At 53.0% G+C, this 17,496-nt stretch overlaps 2 long non-coding RNA genes across 3 annotated transcripts; both read right to left on the bottom strand.

The window, feature by feature from the left end:
* Nucleotides 1–411: 411 nt before the first annotated feature.
* LOC131493559 (uncharacterized) lies at nucleotides 412–3,004 on the bottom strand. Of its 2 annotated transcripts, none has more exons than XR_009252744.1 (4): nucleotides 2,868–3,004; nucleotides 2,295–2,424; nucleotides 976–1,361; nucleotides 412–526 (listed from the first exon to the last, which is right to left on the bottom strand). It is a non-coding gene; the product is annotated as an uncharacterized LOC131493559 (long non-coding RNA). The 2 variants fall into 2 exon arrangements; XR_009252743.1 differs by having other exon boundaries at nucleotides 2,295–2,473.
* Nucleotides 3,005–11,320: 8,316 nt separating this feature from the next.
* On the bottom strand, nucleotides 11,321–14,638 carry LOC131505008 (uncharacterized). The gene is made up of 4 exons (XR_009258232.1): nucleotides 13,849–14,638; nucleotides 13,226–13,488; nucleotides 12,890–13,060; nucleotides 11,321–11,463 (listed from the first exon to the last, which is right to left on the bottom strand). It is a non-coding gene; the product is annotated as an uncharacterized LOC131505008 (long non-coding RNA).
* Between the last annotated feature and the right edge of the window lie 2,858 nt (nucleotides 14,639–17,496).

The following is a 17,496-nucleotide window of genomic DNA, read 5'->3' on the forward strand; positions in this document are numbered from 1 at the left end:
GCCCCATGTGAGCCAAGTGTGAGGTTAGGGCTTAGGGGTAGGATTCAGTAGTCAGGCAGAAGACAGGTCAGGGGTCAGGGCCGTTCCCCAGCACCCTGGGGCCAGCTCTGAGGCCCCTCACTGGGGTGGGGGATTTGAAATGGGATGACCATCCAGTGAGTCATCCACACTAGGGACACCTTTGAGAATGAAAGGGAGTGCCATTAATAATTATGCCGTGGCAACAGCCAAGAAATGGGTGGTAAGGTCACTCTGTTATGGAACCACCTGCCCTGCCCCTTCTCCACCTCCGCAACCCCAGACCCCTGGACCCGATACAGAACAGCAGCGATTCACTGGGCAGCTGGCTGTGCTGGGCACTCTGTGAAGCTTGTTTCATTGGCTCTCCATGACAACACGTGGCGGATCCAGTTATCGTTCCCATTTTATTGATGGAGAGACTGAGACCCAGAAGACTCTTGCCCAAGGACACACCGCTGGTAGCAGTTGGTGGAGCTGGGGATTGAACCCAGGGAGACTGGCTTTCCTTGGAAGGATTATAATAAAATGTTAATGGGTTAGTTTGGACCACAAGAATCGTGCCATGGAATGGGGTTCCCCAAGCCTCGGTTCAGACCTGCCCCTAGTCTCTCTTAGCTGGCTTTAGCTTAGGGACATCATTAAAAGGAGGACTTTGAGTGGTAAGGGGATGTGTAGAGAGGGAGGAGGACAGGTGCACTCAGCAGAGGGGAATGTGTTAGGAGCGTGGAGTGGAAGAGTAGCAGCAGAATGAAGATAATAAAAGCTAGCATTTATGAAGCACTTACTGCATACTGGGTTCTGTTTTAAGGGTTTCTCAACGTATCAACCTACTTCGTCCTCACCACAACTTTATAAACAAACATTACTATTCCCACTTTACAGATGAGAACGTTGAGGTCACTTGCCCTTTCTTACAGAGCTAGTAAGTGGTAGAGTCAAGGCCACTTGGCTTACCCACCAGGCTTGTCCTGACGGAAGAGGATGCTGCTGGCCCCCGGGGTGGGGGTGGGGGTGGGGGGCCGAATCCCTCCAGCTTGATTCCTCTATCACCCAGCGGGCCGATTTTCAGGGAGGCCGGAGTCCACGGTTCAGCCTTCTGGGGGCACCAGGCGAGAGCGTCCACTGACTGCCCCTTTGGCTCCCCTGTGGTCTCCCTGCAGGGGCGCGGGCCGCACGGAGGTGGGGCAGGTTCCTGGCGCCCTCCGCGGCAGCTCATTTTCATTCATTTTGTTTAAATGCTTCTCGCTCTCTGTTTTTAAATCTAATTTTTCAGCTTCTTTTTTATCTTCACTCAAGTTGCTTTAATGAAACGAAAATGTGTCTGTTTCCCTCTGCTGGAGCTGCCCGGGGAATTTCAATATAAAACAAACAAGTTGGCTTTTAAAATTAAAATTTTATGGGTGGCATTTCCTCATTTAATGGGAGGCACAAAAGGCTGGAGTAAAACCAATTAACACGGGGTTGGGACTCGGTGTTCAGCAAAATTAAACATCAGCAGCGGGGTGTGCAGGGAGCCCTTCGCGGCGGCTGGGGGAGGTGCTCAGACTGGCCGCGGTGGGGGTGGGGGAGGAGGGGGGGTACACAGCAGGTGCAGGCCTCAGGCCCCCCCCCCCCCCACCCCTGCGCCCAGCACCCCAGGCCCGGGTGACCTTGGCACAGTCACCCGGCAGGCGGTTGTGGGGGTGGGCAAACAGGGGATGGCTGCTTCAGATTCCCGGCGCTCTGAACCCCGAGTTTGGGGAGACAGCCGTGCATATAGCTAAGGCCTCGGCAAGGGCCAGAATTCACTCGATAGTGCTCTTCAGGGACAGTATGAGTCCCATCCCTGAAGGCGATGGCCTGGTCTTGATCGTGGCCGTGCCCCAGGTCCCAGACGGTGCCAGGAGTGTGGTAGGTGCCCCTCCCCCCCAAATCCTCGGTGACTGAACAATGACTTTATTTGAGCAAACAAGAGTAATGGACCAGTGAATCACTCAGAGAGCTTATCAGCCAGTGCAGGGTTTTGTTGTTGTAGTTGTTTTTTGGCAGAAAAGGTGCAAAATGCCACCCAAGATCCCAGGAGGGAGGGGCGGTGTCGGTGGGACCGCCCTGGGAGAGCGGCTTTGGGGACCCCGCGAGGGCGGAGCGAACAGCTCCGGGGGTGGGGGGGGGGAGGGGAGGGGGGAAGGCACCCCAGGTGAGTGGGCGGGGCCGACTTAAGAGTGGGAGGAGGAGCTTCCTTTTCTCCCGGTAAGTGAGGGTTGTTGGAAGTTCCAAAGCAGGTTGATACATACCGTCGGAGGTGGTTTCTGGAAAACCGATTCTGGAGGCTGGTGGGAGGGGAAGGAGGCGTCAGCTAGGTGTAGTGGCTTTAGTCCAGGCTGCGCCGAGGGCCTCAGGCTGGATGGTCCTGGTGACCTGTGGCTGCCGGGGGGTCCGGGAGAGAAGGCTTGGGAGTGGGCGGGGCCCTCCTCTGAGTTGGGGAGCCCCGGAGGAGGAGCAGGATGGAAGGTGAGGAATTCAGTATGGTACCCGCCCCCCCCTCCCCCATCGACCTGATTGTGCTGGGGATACAGGAGTAGATTTCACACTGACAGTCACAACGAGATCCTGTAACTACCGGCCGGGGTCCTGCAGCCCCAGCCGGCCCCCAGGAATGCAGGCCTCGCAGCTTCAGAGAAAGGGTCTGGACTACCCTTTCTGATCCCTTTACCTCCCTCCTTCCCCCACTGACTCTTTCTGAACCCCACTGGGGCAGCTTTCTCCCCACCTTTTCTGCCCTCTGACCCCTGACTCTAGGGAGAGGGCCACTCTGGTTACCAGAATCCCCAGAGCAGCAGTAAGATGGGGGAAGCCACATGCCCCACCTGCCCTGAGTCAGGAAATGGAGCTGGAAGCCACCGGGATGCTTTGTCCTCCCCAGCCAGGCCTTTGGACCCATAAATACACCCCAGAGCCCTGCAGGCCCTGGAGAGACCTCCATCTGGGGTACCGACAGTGGGTGCCAGGCTCAGGCTCTCTTGGGAGAGTGTCTTTGAGGGAACTTGAGGTCAGAGGAAGAGGCTTTGTGATGCAGGTGTGTGCTCTGAAGGGTCCCTCCAAGGTCTATCTGAGGCTCCAGGTGAGGGTCTCTTTGAGACCAATTTGAGAACCTGTCTGAGGTTTATTTGTAAGTCTCTTTGAGGCCTGTTTGAAGGCCCAAACCCTGTCTGGGATGGCCTGAGGGCCGGTAGCTTGAAACCCATAAAAACAGCCTCAGGCCACGGTTGATATTGACCCTTCTTCCTCCAACACAACAAAGAGAGTAAGTCTGACCAAGCTTGAAGCGGGTTCTTTTGGCCAGGGGGCTGTTGGAGGGGCTGGAGTCTTTCCTCCGGTAATGGATGAAGTTTTACCAAACCACAAAGCAGTTGGCCAGAGCTCCCCTGTTCCATCCCAACAACCAGTTGGCTGACCTTGACAAATCTGGCAAAGGCAACGGTTTTTGAGGACCGCACCACCTGTCCACTTCCGGGGAGAGAGACACACGATGTGCCTTATCTGAAATGGGTTTTTAGGTATGAATAGGAGTTCACCTGGTGAACGAGGTAGGGACAGTATTGACCTAGTGACACCAGTGGAGACACATAAATGCACACCAGTTCTCTGTGGGCTAAGAGAACTGGCTACAAGTGCTTCAGTTTTCCCAGAGTCCAGAATGTGCAAGAGCCAGGCATGCCCGTACCACACAAAATAACGCAAGAGAAAGAACCTTGCAAACCATACGGAGCTACACGAAATGAGGCATCTCTTGTTTGTTGTGGGAACCAAATGAGTCAAGATGTGTGAAGATGAATTGTAAGCTGGAAAAGTGTTTATAAAAATGTTAATGAATACATTTAGAGAGTAGGTAGACCAAGTGTGAGGATGTGGAAATGGAGTAGACAATTAAAATATCTGCTAATTTCGCTCTTGAATTCACATTTTAGGAAATGTTTATAAACTGAGCATTCTAATTACTTTTCCAAAACCCTCACACCTCTTCTCAGATGAATACACTCTAAGAATTATAGGATCTATTAAAAACATTGTCGATTTCCTGGCATTATCAGCTGGGACTCTTTATATGGCAAATTACAGAACACCCATTGCAAAGGGGCCTAACCAGTAAAAGCAAGGTAGAGTTTATGGGATTGGAAAGTCTGGGGGTAGCAGGAGCCTCGATAGGTCTGCTTCAGAGTGCGTTACACCTGATGTTCAGGCCGGGTTCTCTGTGTTGGATGCCAATGGCTCCTAGGCTGCTTCCTTCAAATTCCGGGAGAGAGACGGGGTGCCCTTTGGCCAACCATCCAACAGAATTCCTGAGCTTCACTTCTGCTGGGACCAAGTTGGGTCATGTGGGTGGGGAACATCAGGTCCTATTTGGCGTGGGTCTGGATCAAATGCCCATTCGTAAAATGATCACTGGGATACCGAGGAAGGTGGAAGGGGCGCCTACTGTACCTGGTCGCTCGGGTGGACCTCTGGGCTTCAGGTGTGCGGACCTGCAGCTGTGTTCGGTTTCTGCCCCGGTTGCTGGTTCCTCATCTAAACTTTCTGTTCCTTATGGCTCCTCCCTTGCAGACATGATACTGGTCCAGGCTCCCCCCATCACCCCACACAGTTTACTCCGATCTTTTTTGTTTTGTTTTTGTTTTTAACTGCTAACTTAGTCCCTAACCTCTTTGCTCACCAATAAATTTTTCTCGACAGCTATTCAAAAGCTCGACACGTTTAATCATAGCAAAGAAGACGTAGTACAGCCAATGTGATAAGACAGAAAACATGATTACAAAACTTAGCTGTGGGAAAATTATCATCATTTGCCAAAGACACAATTTTATCACCGGAAAACCTAATAAAATTAACTCAAGACAATTAATTATGGTTAATAAAAGAGTTTAGTAAAATGTCAGACACAAAATAATAAAAATAAGGAAAAAAGCTTCTTTCTGTAGTTAACAATAAACAGTTTTAAAATATTACAATGGGTTATCTATAGGAGGAAGTTTTTACTTTAAAAAAAAAAAAAGACAATGAGGAGGGGCACCTGGGTGGCTCAGTCAGTGAAGCATCTGACTCTTGATCTTGGATTCATGAGTTCAAGGCCCCCATTGGGCTCCATGCTGGATGTGAAGCCTACTTAAAAAGAAAAAAAAAAAAGACAACGAGGAAGCTCATTTGGGGATAGTTGGTTTCTGGAGGTGTAGACACACCCATGACCTTGAATTAGATGGCTCCCCTCACACTTTTTTTTTTTTTTTTTTTTAATTTTTTTTTTTCAACGTTTTTTATTTATTTTTGGGACAGAGAGAGACAGAGCATGAACGGGGGAGGGGCAGAGAGAGAGGGAGACACAGAATCGGAAACAGGCTCCAGGCTCCGAGCCATCAGCCCAGAGCCTGACGCGGGGCTCGAACTCACGGACCGCGAGATCGTGACCTGGCTGAAGTCGGACGCTTAACCGACAGTGCCACCCAGGCGCCCCTCCCCTCACACTTTTTAAGAAAATCAACAGGATGGGTCCTTTACATAGTAAGGCAAATATCATCCGTTTTTCTAGCAAGAGACTGAAGAGGAAATCTAAGTGTAGGAAGGCAAACTGAGATGGTAAATATTCTGTTTCGTGATGACCACTTTTCAAACAAAGTTTGCTGTGGATGTGACCTGGTTTTATTGCTTGGGGTAGGAGCCCAGGAGAACAGGGATTTTCAGAGAGAGAGAGAGAGAGAGAGAGAGATATGGAGAGAGAAGGTGAGAAGGAAAGAGAGTGAGGTAGAGGGAGGGCGGGAGAGGGAGGGAAGGAGAGGGAGGGAGAGGGAGAGAGAGGGAGCAAGGCAGGGGAAGGGAGTCAGGAGAAGGAGCAGTGAGGCAGAGAGGTGACAAGCAGTCCCAGGACTGTGTTTGGGACACAGGAGCACCTGTCCAGTTTCCCCAGATGCCAAAGTATAACTCTCAAAATGTTAAAAACATAATTCTCATGCAATACCTAGTGAACACAATCAAAATATTATTTAACCCAATGAAGAGAATCTTCCAACAAGGCTGTTTCAATGGAGGATATGGAAACTCATTTGAAAAACAATGATGGAATAAGGATTATTAAATTCGATACCAATTGGTTAATATCCTATAAGGCAACCGCCTCCCCCTGCCCGCCCCACAATCTTTGGTGTTATTGATTGGATGGAAATCATCTGGACCTTGTCAGTTTTCTACAAATGAATGTCTAACTCCACAGAGTGTGGGCCCTACTCAATAGGAATTAGAGTACCAAACAAAGCTGCATGCTCTAGAGTCAGCTGACTTAAAAAAATTTTTTTTTAAAATCTTTATTTATTTTTGAGAGAGAGAGAGACAGAATATGAGTGGAGGAGGGACAGAGAGAGAGGGAGACACAGAATCCGAAGCAGGCTCCAGGCTCTGAGCTGTCAGCCCAGAGGGGGCTCAAACTCACGAACCATGAGATCATGACCTGAGCTGAACCATGAGATCATGACCTGAGCCGAAGTCGGACACTTAACCGACCGAGCCACCCAGGTGCCCCAAGAGCCAGCTGACTTTAGATGGAAGCTTGTCACTTTGCCTATTTCCAAAGTTTTGAATAGGGCTAGGGGAAAGGAACTTCACAGAGGAACATATTTTGTGCAGTTGGACTTTCAGGAGCTCAGAGTCATTATGGATGGGCCCCGAAAAGAAATACGAGCCAAACTTGGGTCCCAACAAGGTGAAGTAGGGCACATGAAGGTAGGTGCCCTTGGTGCCAGGGGCTTGGAAGGCTCCATGTGGAGCAGAGGGAGGGGAGAATATGGTCTGTACCCACCCCCGCGCCATGCTTTGGAGCATCTCTCCTTGGACTCAGAGTTGCACCCACCTTGTTACTTCCTGTTTTATTTTTCTGCCTTAAAAAATTAAATCTTTTTTTTTATGGTGGTAAAATATGCATATGCATAATATAAGCAGTACCATTTTAATAAAGTGGACAACTCATCGTTAAGTACATTCACAGTGTTCCACAACTATCACCACCATCCACCTCCAGAACTTTTTCAGTCTTCCCAGACTGAAACCCTGTCCCCGTGAAACAACAACTCCCCAGTTCTCCCTCCTCCTACTTCCTGGCAACCACCATTCTGCTTTCTCTGAATTTGGCTACTTTAGGTACTTTGTACAAGCAGAATCATACAGTATGGGTCCTTTGGTGACTGGCTTATTTCAACTAGCATAATGTTTTTTTTTTTTAATTTTCTTTTTTCTTTTTTCAAATTTACATCCAAATTAGTTAGCCTATAGTGCAACAATGATGTCAGGAGTGGATTCCTTAGTGCCCCTTCCCCATTTAGCCCATCCCCTTCCCACAGTAACCCTCCAGTAACCCTCAGTTTGTTCTCCATATTTACGAGTCTCTTCTGTTTTGTCCCCCTCCCTGCTTTTATATTATTTTTGTTTCCCTTCCCTTATGTTCATCTGTTTTGCCTTTTAATGTCCTCATATGAGTGAAGTCATATGATTTTTGTCTTTCTCTGACTAATTTCACTTAGCATAATACCCTCAGTTCCACCCACGTAGTTGCAAAGGGCAAGATTTCATCCTTTGTGATTGCTGAGTAGTACTCCATTGTGTGTGTGTGTGTGTGTGTGTGTGTGTGTGTGTGTGTGTGTGTATATATATATATATATATATATATATATATATATATATATATATATACCACATCTTCTTTATCCATTCATCCGTGGATGGATGGACATTTGGGCTCTTTCCATCCTTTGGCTATTGTTAATAGTGCTGCTATAAACATGGGGGTGCATATGTCCCTTCGAAACGGCACACCTGTATCCCATGGATAAGTGCCTAGTAGTGCAATTGCTGGGTCGGAGGGTGGTTCTATTTTTAATTTTTTGAGGAACCTCCATCCTGTTTTCCAGAGTGGCTGCACCAGCTTGCATTCCCATCAACTAGCATAATGTCTTCAAGCTTCACCCATGTTGAGAGAGGAGGAGAGAGAGAACCCCAAGCAGGCTCCTTGCCGCCAGCACAGAGCCCGATTTGGGGCTCGATCTGCGAGATCACGACCCAAGAGTCGGATGCCCAACTGACTGAGCCACTCAGGCACCCAGGAAGTCATGCCTTTTGAAGGCCGAATAATATTCCATTGTATGTATCTACCTATTATGCTTATTCTTAAAAAATTTTTTCTTAACGTTTATTTATTTTTGAGACAGAGAGAGACAGAGCATGAACGGGGGAGGGGCAGAGCGAGAGAGGGAGACACAGAATCGGAAGCAGGCTCCAGGCTCTGAGCCGTCAGCCCAGAGCCCGACGCGGGGCTCGAACTCACGGACTGCGAGATCGTGACCTGAGCTGAAGTCGGACGCTTAACCGACTGAGGCACCCAGGCGCCCCCTTATTCTGCTTATTCTTTCATTCATTGGTGGACAGTTGGGCTACTTCTGCCTTTTGGCTATTGTGACTAATGCTGCCATGAACACTGATGCACAAACATCTGTTTAAATCCCTGCTTTCAATTAGTTTGGGTAGGTACCTAGACGTGGAATTGCTGGATCATATGCTAAGCCTATGTTTGAATTTTCAAGGAGCCACCTTATGGGTTTCACACAGCCCCAGTTTGTGTTTCTACCACCAATGCATGAGTTCCAATTCCTGCACATTGTTGTCAATACTTGTTATCTGGTTGTTGTGTTTAAGTAATAGCCATCCTAATGGATGTGCACTTTGAGTTTTAAAATAATTGCTCGTTGCCCTTTATTAGAAGAAAGCCCAGTTGAGAATCTCCCCGCCCCCTCTCCATTGGCCACGCCCAGAAGAAACAAGAAAGCTCACCCCTGCTGTTGCTTCTTCTCGACACACGGTGTCGCTGTTGAAGGCCAGTCCTGCACTGTCCGAAGCCCGTTGCTTATCCGCTACTTGTGCTGAGGTCTCTGGTGGCTCACGTCCCTCCAGGGGGCGCCACTAGATCTTCCAGACGAAGCAGAATGCCTTGGCTAAGATTAGTTCCTCAATTAGACCAGACAAATATTTCCCGGGTGCCTTACTATGTGCCAGGCATTGATGTAGGAAATCATCAGAACAAAACAGACAATGACCCCTGCCTTTCTGGCGGCTAGAGAATAAACAATGACCACAATAAACAAGTAAATTGCAAAGTGTGTTGGAAGGTGTTGAGCACAATGGGAAAATGGAAGAGTAAAAGGGGCAGGGGACTGGGAGGTAGGTGAGAGTTGCATCGTTGGGAAGCTATTGGGTAAAGTCCTGAAAGAGGTGAGTTGCATCTGGAGAAAGCGTTCCTGAGAGATGGGGCAGCCCCAGAGCAGGAGCATGTTAGGTATATTTGAGGTCAGAGCAAGTGAGGGTGGGGAGCAGGAGAGGAAGTGGCCTGGGAGACCATCATAAGGACTTCTGCTTTTACTGAGTGACATGGGGATACATGCAGGATTCTGAGCAGAAAAGTGATAGGATCTGGTTTATGCTTTTATTTTTTTATTACAAAATTTTTAAGTTTATTTATTTTGAAAGAGCATGAACGGGGGGGGGGGGGGAGGCGGCAGAGAGAGGGAGAGAGAGAGAATCCCAAGCAGACTCCGCACCGTCGTGCCGAGCCCGACATAGGGCTCAAACTCACAAAACCATGAGATCATGACCTGAGCCGAAACCGAGAGTCAGACACTTAACCGACTGGGCCACCTAGGCACCCCTATTTTTTTTTTAAGTATTTATTACTTTTTTTGGAGAGGCAATTTAAAGACTTTTTTTTTCTTTTTTTTTAGAGCAGGCTTAGGTTCACAGCAAAATTGACAGGCAGATACAGAGATTTCTCCTACACCTGTTGCCCCCCTTCATGCACAGCCTCCCCCATTATCAACGCCCCCCCCCCCCCACCAGAGTGGTACATTTGTTACAATTGTCGAAGCTCCACTGACACATCATTACCACCCAAAGACCATAAAAACCAGGGTTTACTCTCCGTGTACGTTCTATGGGTTCGGACAAATGTGTAATGACATGTATCCATCATTATAGTGTCCTACATAGTATTTCCACCGCCCTAAGAATCCTCTGTGCTCTGTGACTTATGCTTTAAAAGATTCACTTTGGCTTGTGAGTTGAGAATAAATGGAAGGGTAGGAGGCAGGGACAGAGCAGGGAGATCAGTTAGGCTCTTGCAACAACCCTGGGTCACAGGCACCGTGGTTTACGAAAGCAGCCCAGCCCAGAGCCGAAAGCAGCCCAGCCCAGAGCTGGGTCCCTTCTCCAGCCTCTTCAGCACCTCCTTCTGCTCTCCCCCAGTCCTTCTTTGAAGGGAACCACTGCTGATTCGGGGCCTACTATGTGCCAGGCAGTGTTTTAGGTGATCCTGCTGATCGGCTCATTTAATCTTTAAAGGCTCATGAGGAAGGCATTGTTTCACAGACATTTCAAAAGCCCATGCTATGGATTGAATGGAGCCACCCCTGCCCCCACCCCCAAATTCATATGTTGAAGCTCTAAACCCCGTGTAGTGGTATTTGGAGGTGGGGCCTTTAGGAGGTAATTAGGTTTAGCTGAGGACATGGGGTTGGGGGCCCCATGATGGGATTGGTGCCCTTACAAGAAGAGACACCTGAGGGCTGGCTTCCTTCCCCCTCCCCCATCCCTAGCGCACTAACCAGGAAAGGGGTAGGAGCACACACAGTGAGAAGGCAGCCTTCTGCAAGCCAGATGGAGGGCTCTCCCAGGGAACTGAGTTCATCGGCACCTTGATCTTGGACTTCCCAGCCTCCAGAACTGTGAGAAGCAACTGTCTGTTGTTTAAAACACCCCCACCTATGGTATTTTATAGCAGCCAAAGCAGATTAGGCAGCCCATTTTACAGACAAGGAAACTGAAGCTCCACAGTTTAGGTGACCCAGGCACTCAGCTGGGTGTGGCGGAGCATTGAGTAGGGCTGTGGGGATGGGAGGGAGCAGGGGCTGCAGGGGTCCTCCTTGTCGTGTGTGTGTGTGTGTGTGTGTGTGTGTGTGTGTGTCTGGTGGGCTCCTGCCTGGGAGGGGCAGCTTCTCTGTGCAGTTTCCCGGGGGCCTGGCTCCGGCTTTTCCAGGCACGCGGGGGGTTGCCTGGGGTCCCACCAAGGCCTTGTGGCCTTCCAGGCTTGCTGGGGCTTGCACTATCCAGGCTAGTGCTCCTGGAGGTGGCAGGTGGTGGGGCACCAAATGGGGAGGGGAGGGCACCCAGGGTCTGATCACAACTCCCCGGGGCCTGTTGGCTGCTCACTCTCAGAGAAGGTGGTGAAGAGGGCAGAGTGTTAATGACAGTAATTGCTTTAATTATTTTTTTTGGTTTGGAGAGTCATAAAATGCAGCAGCTTGCTCAGTGCTAATCATGGTAATTAGCAGGGGCTGGGGCCGCTGCCTGGACCGCAGTTGTTAACCAGGGGGAAGCATCAGCCTGCAGACACGGAGAGAGGAATAAACGATCAGTCCCCCTTTCTCTTCTGCCTCCCCTTCCCTCCCTTCTGGCAGCCTCCTTGGACTTTGAGCTCCTTGTCTGTCCCTGCTTTTGCTTCACTTCCTTCCTCTCCCTCTGCTCTGCCCTCTTCCAAGGAAGGCCTCCTGGAGGCCACCCAGAGACCACAGGGAGGGGTGGTGGCTGTGGCCGGTCTCAGGTTTGGGGGGGGGTGGGTAGCAGCTGTCTGGGGTAAAGGGGAGAGTTCAGCTACAAGCAGGGTTCTGTGCCTGCTCTGGGCACACCCCTACGTCGCTTCTCCGGGTCTGGGCAGCTTCGGATCGTCTGCTTCGGACGAGGCACCTTGACCCTTACAGATGAGCCAGGAGAGAGAGCAGAGCTGCATCGTTGAAGGAAGCTGGGGGAAGCTTCAGGAAGGGAAACGGGGCCACCTCCCTGCTTCCCTTACTCCTAGGCAAGCGTCACAGGTTCAGTTACCACTTCCTGAGCACCTACCATATACTGGAGGTTTAGTTGAGGAATCAGGCTCTGCCTGGGGCATCAGAGTTGCCTACCCTTGGCAAGTCAGGGAAGGCTTCCTGGAGGAGGTGGCAGGGCTGTGGAGGGGGGTGGTGCTTCCACGAGGAAGCAGGGTCTGGCAGAGTGAGGGGTAGTTTCTTGGCTGAGGAGGGGGACTGTGGGAGATACAGTCTGGCATATCGCTCTGAGCTAGAATGTGAGGGACCTCAAAGACCAAAACCATGGAATCTGAGCTGGCCTGGCCTCTGAGACTCCGTGTGCATGGGGCTTGGCGAGGGGTTGGAGTCAGGAAGCTTGTTTTGTGAGGCATAAATGACAACACGTAGGTAAAGCACACGGCCCCCAGTGACAGTGAGTACTCAGGGATAGCAATGCTGATCCTGGCGATGATGACTAGGTGCCCCGTCTGGGACAGTGCCCCAGGGCCACACAGACACGTTCATGCAGGTACCGAGAGACGCGGTCAGACACAGACACGTGAGCTACAATCACACAAAGCACAGAAGCCAATGCACAGTCACCCTCCTCCCGCCCACCCCCCCAGACGCACGCAGACACACGCAATTGTGCACACTCAGAAACTGACAAAGAGCACCTCCTCGGGGACACGCTCGCGACACCGGACCCACAGATGTGCTTCATCTTTGAGGGGCTTGCTAAGCCAGAGGGGTGGCCCAACCCTGCGATCTTGTGACTTTGCTTCCTGGGACTGTGGCTGCAGGGCTGGGGCTGGGCCAGGGAGCACCCCCCCGCCCCCAGCTCTGTCAGAACAGGACCTTGGTGCTGCAGCTGGACGGCCTGAGGAGCTGGCTTTTCGCAGTCAGGGGTAGCACCCAGTGCTAGCACCCGCATAGCACCCAGGCCTGAGCCACTGGTGAGGCGGACACACCTGGTTTGGGGCTGGGAGCCGTTTCACCCAAGCCGAGCTCTTCCCTCCTCTGAGACCAGGGTCTCAGAGTGTCCACACCCCTCCTGCGGGGGTTGAGGCAGAAGGGGCGTGAGCGCAGCATGGAACGGATCCGCACATGCGTGCAAAGAGCTGCCGTGGATGACAAGAGCCCTGCAGCAGGAGGGACAGTGGTTAGACCTCCAGGGGCACTTCTGGATTGTGAGGGGGTGTGAGGAATGACAGGAGCGTCGAGGCTCCCTGGGGTTGGCAAGGAAGCTGGGGGTAGGGAGAAGGAGCTGGCCGGCTGTGGGCCAGGCTCTGTGCCAGAGTGCTTACCCGTGTGAGCTCAGTCCTCCCAGCCCCCAACAGAGCAGGTGCTGTCCGCGCCCCAGTTTACAGATGTGGAGCTTAGGACCTTGTGCAGTTTACTTGGTCGAAAGCACCCAGGCAGCCAGGGCTTCGGAGTCCTGCTCTGTCAAAGTCAAAGCCCTCTTCATGCCAGGCTCTGAGGGGCCGTCAGCCTTGAGGACAGTGAGAGTGACTGCTCCCTCCTTGTGCTCCTGTAGCCGGCACAGCTCTGGCAAGTCTGTGCACTAGGCCTGGATAGAAGGAAGGGAAGGAGGGAGAGAGGAAGGAAGGAAGAGGGGAAGAACAGGAAGGGAGGAAGAAAGGGAGAGAGGGAGGGAGGGAGAGAGGAAGGAAGGAAGGAAGAACAGGAAGGGAGGAAAGGAGGAAGGAAGGACAGGAAGGGAGGGAGGAAGGGGGGGGAGGGAAGAAGGCAGGAGGGAAAGATTAGAGGCAGGGGCTGGTCCAGAGCGTCCATGGGCATCTGGGCACCCCAGCCTGCCACCGCACCCTCTCTCCACCTGTTGGGGCTCCTCCGGCTCTCGCCCCCACCCCTGGAGAACTCCAGGTCTCCCACAGCTCAGCTGCCGCCTTGTCCAATTCCATTTTCTTACCAGACAAACGAGCGGCCGGACCTGCCTTCCCGTTCACACCGACAGGCTGGTTGTCAGCTGCGGTGGCATCTGTTCTTGTCAGAAAAATTAAGAAGGAAGCGAAAGCAGCCGCAGCCCTAGAACTGCCGGCTGGAGGGAGGATGTGGGCATGACTTCTCTTGGGTCTTCTCCCGGCTTTCTCTTCCCTTAAGCGAGAAGTGTGAACAGCGTGGCCTCTGGAGCCGCCTCCTGGGCTGCCCCGCTGTGTGTTTGGGCAAAGTTGCTTAGGCCTCTCTGTGCCTCAGTCTTCCCATCTATGAGATGGGGATAATAGCGTTGTGGCGGTTAAACGAATTGACGTATGTAAAGCACTGGGGGCAGAATATGCACCTGGCACTTGGTGAGTAAGTGTTTCGTTAGCGTTAGTGCTGTTGTCGTTATCTTCCTTGTCCTAGACCTTGCTCCTCTGAAGAGAGGGCTCTGCCCCTCAGCATGGTGGAACCAGAGCCGGGAACGTGCACCGTGGACCAGGCGGCTTGGAGAAGCCTTCATTCATTGTACTACAACACTTTATTGACCCCAGGCCCCTGGTCCTTGCCCTTGGGGAATCCCCCTTGTCTGGTCGGGGGGAGGCTGACATGTGAACAGAGAATTATTTATAACGGGTAGGTAGGTATGTAAGGTTCAGGAAGAAGAGGAGGAGGCAATTAATGGGTGTGGGGGGCGGTGGAGTGAGGAGGTCAGGGAAGCCTTCCTAGAGGAGGCGGCAGGAGAAGGATGTGCAAGACTAAGAGTTTGCCAGGCAGTCTCGGGGGGGGGGGGTCCTTCCAGGGAGACTGGGCAGCCGTTTTCAGGAGTCTGGGCTTTACCCTTAGGGCAGTGGGCGAATCTGGTGTATGGAGTAGGCAGCTGGAGGGAGGTGGCTCAGGCCGCTGCTGGAGGAAGGGTGGGCGCGGGCGAGGACTGGAAACGCCTCCTCCCTCATTCATCTCCCAGCTGCCAGGACTACCCCCCCCCCCGCCCCCCCAGGTCAATGGCATTAGTGGCTATCATTGAGTAGATGAACAAAAAAGGACCTTCATGATCACCCAGGTCCGAGACGGCTGGGACTGGAGAGGTGGTTGGCCCTTGGAAGGAAGGGGCAGAGCAGAGGTCTGGGGACGCTTCAGGGTTCCTCTGCAGGACTGCGCGCGCCTGGCTCGCTCCACCCGTCAGCCTGCCCTCAGCCGCGGTGGGAACAAGTCCGCCGGCAGCCTGGCTCGGCCGTCTCTGTCCAGCAGGGGGCAGTCGCAGTGCGCGGATGGGCACGCCCGCCAGCGCGACTCCGCTCTGCACCAGGGACTCCTAGAAGAGAGTCTGGGGGTGGGGGGTGGGGTGCGTCAGACCCGGGGTGTCAAGGGCTTCCTGAGGGTGGCGAAGGGCACCCTCAGGATCCCTTGTTGGGGCAGTCCTGCCGGAGAGCGAGGATGCTCGCGGGACCCCAGAGGCTAGATCTGCTGCTCCAGTAAAATCTTCAACCCGGGCAGCACGTTGGCATCACCTGGGAGGGTTAAAACCCTACCCGTGCCCAGTGCCCTCCCCTCAGCAATCGGATCAGAGTCTCTGGGGGTGGGGCCCCGGGCATGAGTAATTTAGAAGTCTTCCGCGACCCTCGTGCTGTGCGCGTGTGCCCTGAACTACCCGGAGGCAACTGACGCGCCCCCTTTGCCCCCCTGTGGGGTAGCTCTGAGTCATTTACATCCTGTGACCTTGACTGTCACAGGAGGGAGTCCAGGGGCCCTCCGCTACTGACAGGACACCTGGAAGCTGAAAGAAGGTGGTGAGCAGGGCGCCACCTGCCCAAGGGTGGGGAGTTCAGAGTGGGTTGTTGGGTGTGTGTCCGCGCGCATGCGCAAGCGTCTCTGCGCGTGCAAAGGCGTATTCTCGGCTGAAGGTTCGTGGAAATGCGTCTCTCTGGGCGTATGCAGGTCCTTCTGGGCTGTTCTGCCTGCACGCGCCCGTGCACTTTTGCCTCTGTGCTGCAGGTATGTGTCAGTACACATGAGTGTCGCTCTGTGCTTGCAGCTGTGAGCACTAGCGGCGGCTTCGGCGGCTTCGCCGGTGCCTCTGTGTACGCGTGTGTCTTTGCACCCACGTGTTTGCCTCTATGTCCTTGTGTCTCTCGCGTGAGGCTGGCTCAGAGACGGCCTGTGTGTGCTCGTGGTCTTGGCTCTTTAGGAACCAATAACGGATTTAAAGCTCTTCTGTTTGAAGGTGTTTTTCCTCCTTCTCTCCTTGCAGCCTGATCGATAACGCTGCTGCCGGGCAGCCTCCCCAAAGACCGCACACGGGCGGGTTCTGTGTGGACAGAGTCAAGTGCGGGCTTAGAAAAATCCACCACGGCCTCTTCAGGCACAATGTGTTCAGTCGGCCTGCAGGTGGGCAGCTGTTCTCGTTGGCAGCCGGTGGCAGGCCCCGCGTACCCCCTGGGCATGCCGGGCCCACCGCCCCACCCCTAGGGCACCACCTAGGCACATCCCTCCCTCCTGCAGAGCCTTCAGTGACCCCTCACTGCCTACAGGATAAAGTCCAAGCTCCTGGCCCCGCATCCCAGGCCTCTGACTACTGACCTTTACCTACCTCCCTACCTCACCTACCTCACCGCCCCCATGGCACCATGCTCAGGGCCACCTGGCACTGTTTTCTTGGACACCAGGGCGGTATTAAGCCTCCAGCTGCCCCCTCTGCTGGGCCTCTTACCCTTCTGAGCTGGTAAGGCCCAGCTCATCGCTCCCCTCCCTGGAAGCCTTCTCTGCCTTTCCCACCAGGAATGGATAGCTCTTCCCTCAGTGCTAAGCTTCAGACCACCATCGAAGCTTCTGCTCCGCATAGTATTGGTCAGCTGGGGTGTGTGTCCCCACCAAACTGCGGCCTCCTCTGGGGCTATCTCACTGGTGCCCCGGGGCCAGCCTGGTACCTCTGGGCTGGACTCCAACGTCTGGGAGAGTCACCCTGAGCAGAATCCCAGCGCCCACCCGTATTCCCGTGCACTGACGGTCAGAGGTAGTGACGTTTTCTCTCTCTTCCCTCCATTGTGGCAGGCGGCTGGTGCTCCGGGGGGGGGGTGGGGGTGGCGGGCCGGGTAGGAAGAGAGATGTGCAAGACACTTCTCTGTTGGGGTTTTGTCTGCCAAAAGCTGGAGCCTCTCCAGAGGATTAAGCTGGGTGTCTTGGGAAGGGCAGGGAGAAGGTATTGAAGAAAGACAGAGAAAGAGATGAATTCTTCCTGACTAGAGGGAGAATCTTTATGGATTCAAGAGATTGGGACACAAGGGAATTCTGGGATCACCCGGGCAGAGGGGACTCTTGTCTGTTCCCTGGCTTGGGGGGAGGCAGGATGCCCAGGGGACTGTGTGGTTCCCAGCTTTTGCCGAGTGTGCTGGCGGTACTGAAGGGGTCCGAGGGGCCAGGATAGTGGTGTCTCCACAGCATCACTGTTGAATGATGGCCACGCTGAGAGGGGCCTCCCTAGGGCCTTGGCATTACACTGCCAATTCTTAGACCCTGGGGTGTGAATGGTGCTAAGAAAAGGAAGGAGAGGGAAGCCTGGGTGGCTCAGTCAGTTAAGCCTCTGACTCTTGATTTTGGCTCAGGTCATGATCTCATGGTTTTGTGGGATCAAGCCCCACTT

This window comes from Neofelis nebulosa, chromosome 2, assembly GCF_028018385.1.
Source record: "Neofelis nebulosa isolate mNeoNeb1 chromosome 2, mNeoNeb1.pri, whole genome shotgun sequence".
Lineage (NCBI taxonomy): Eukaryota > Metazoa > Chordata > Mammalia > Carnivora > Felidae > Neofelis > Neofelis nebulosa.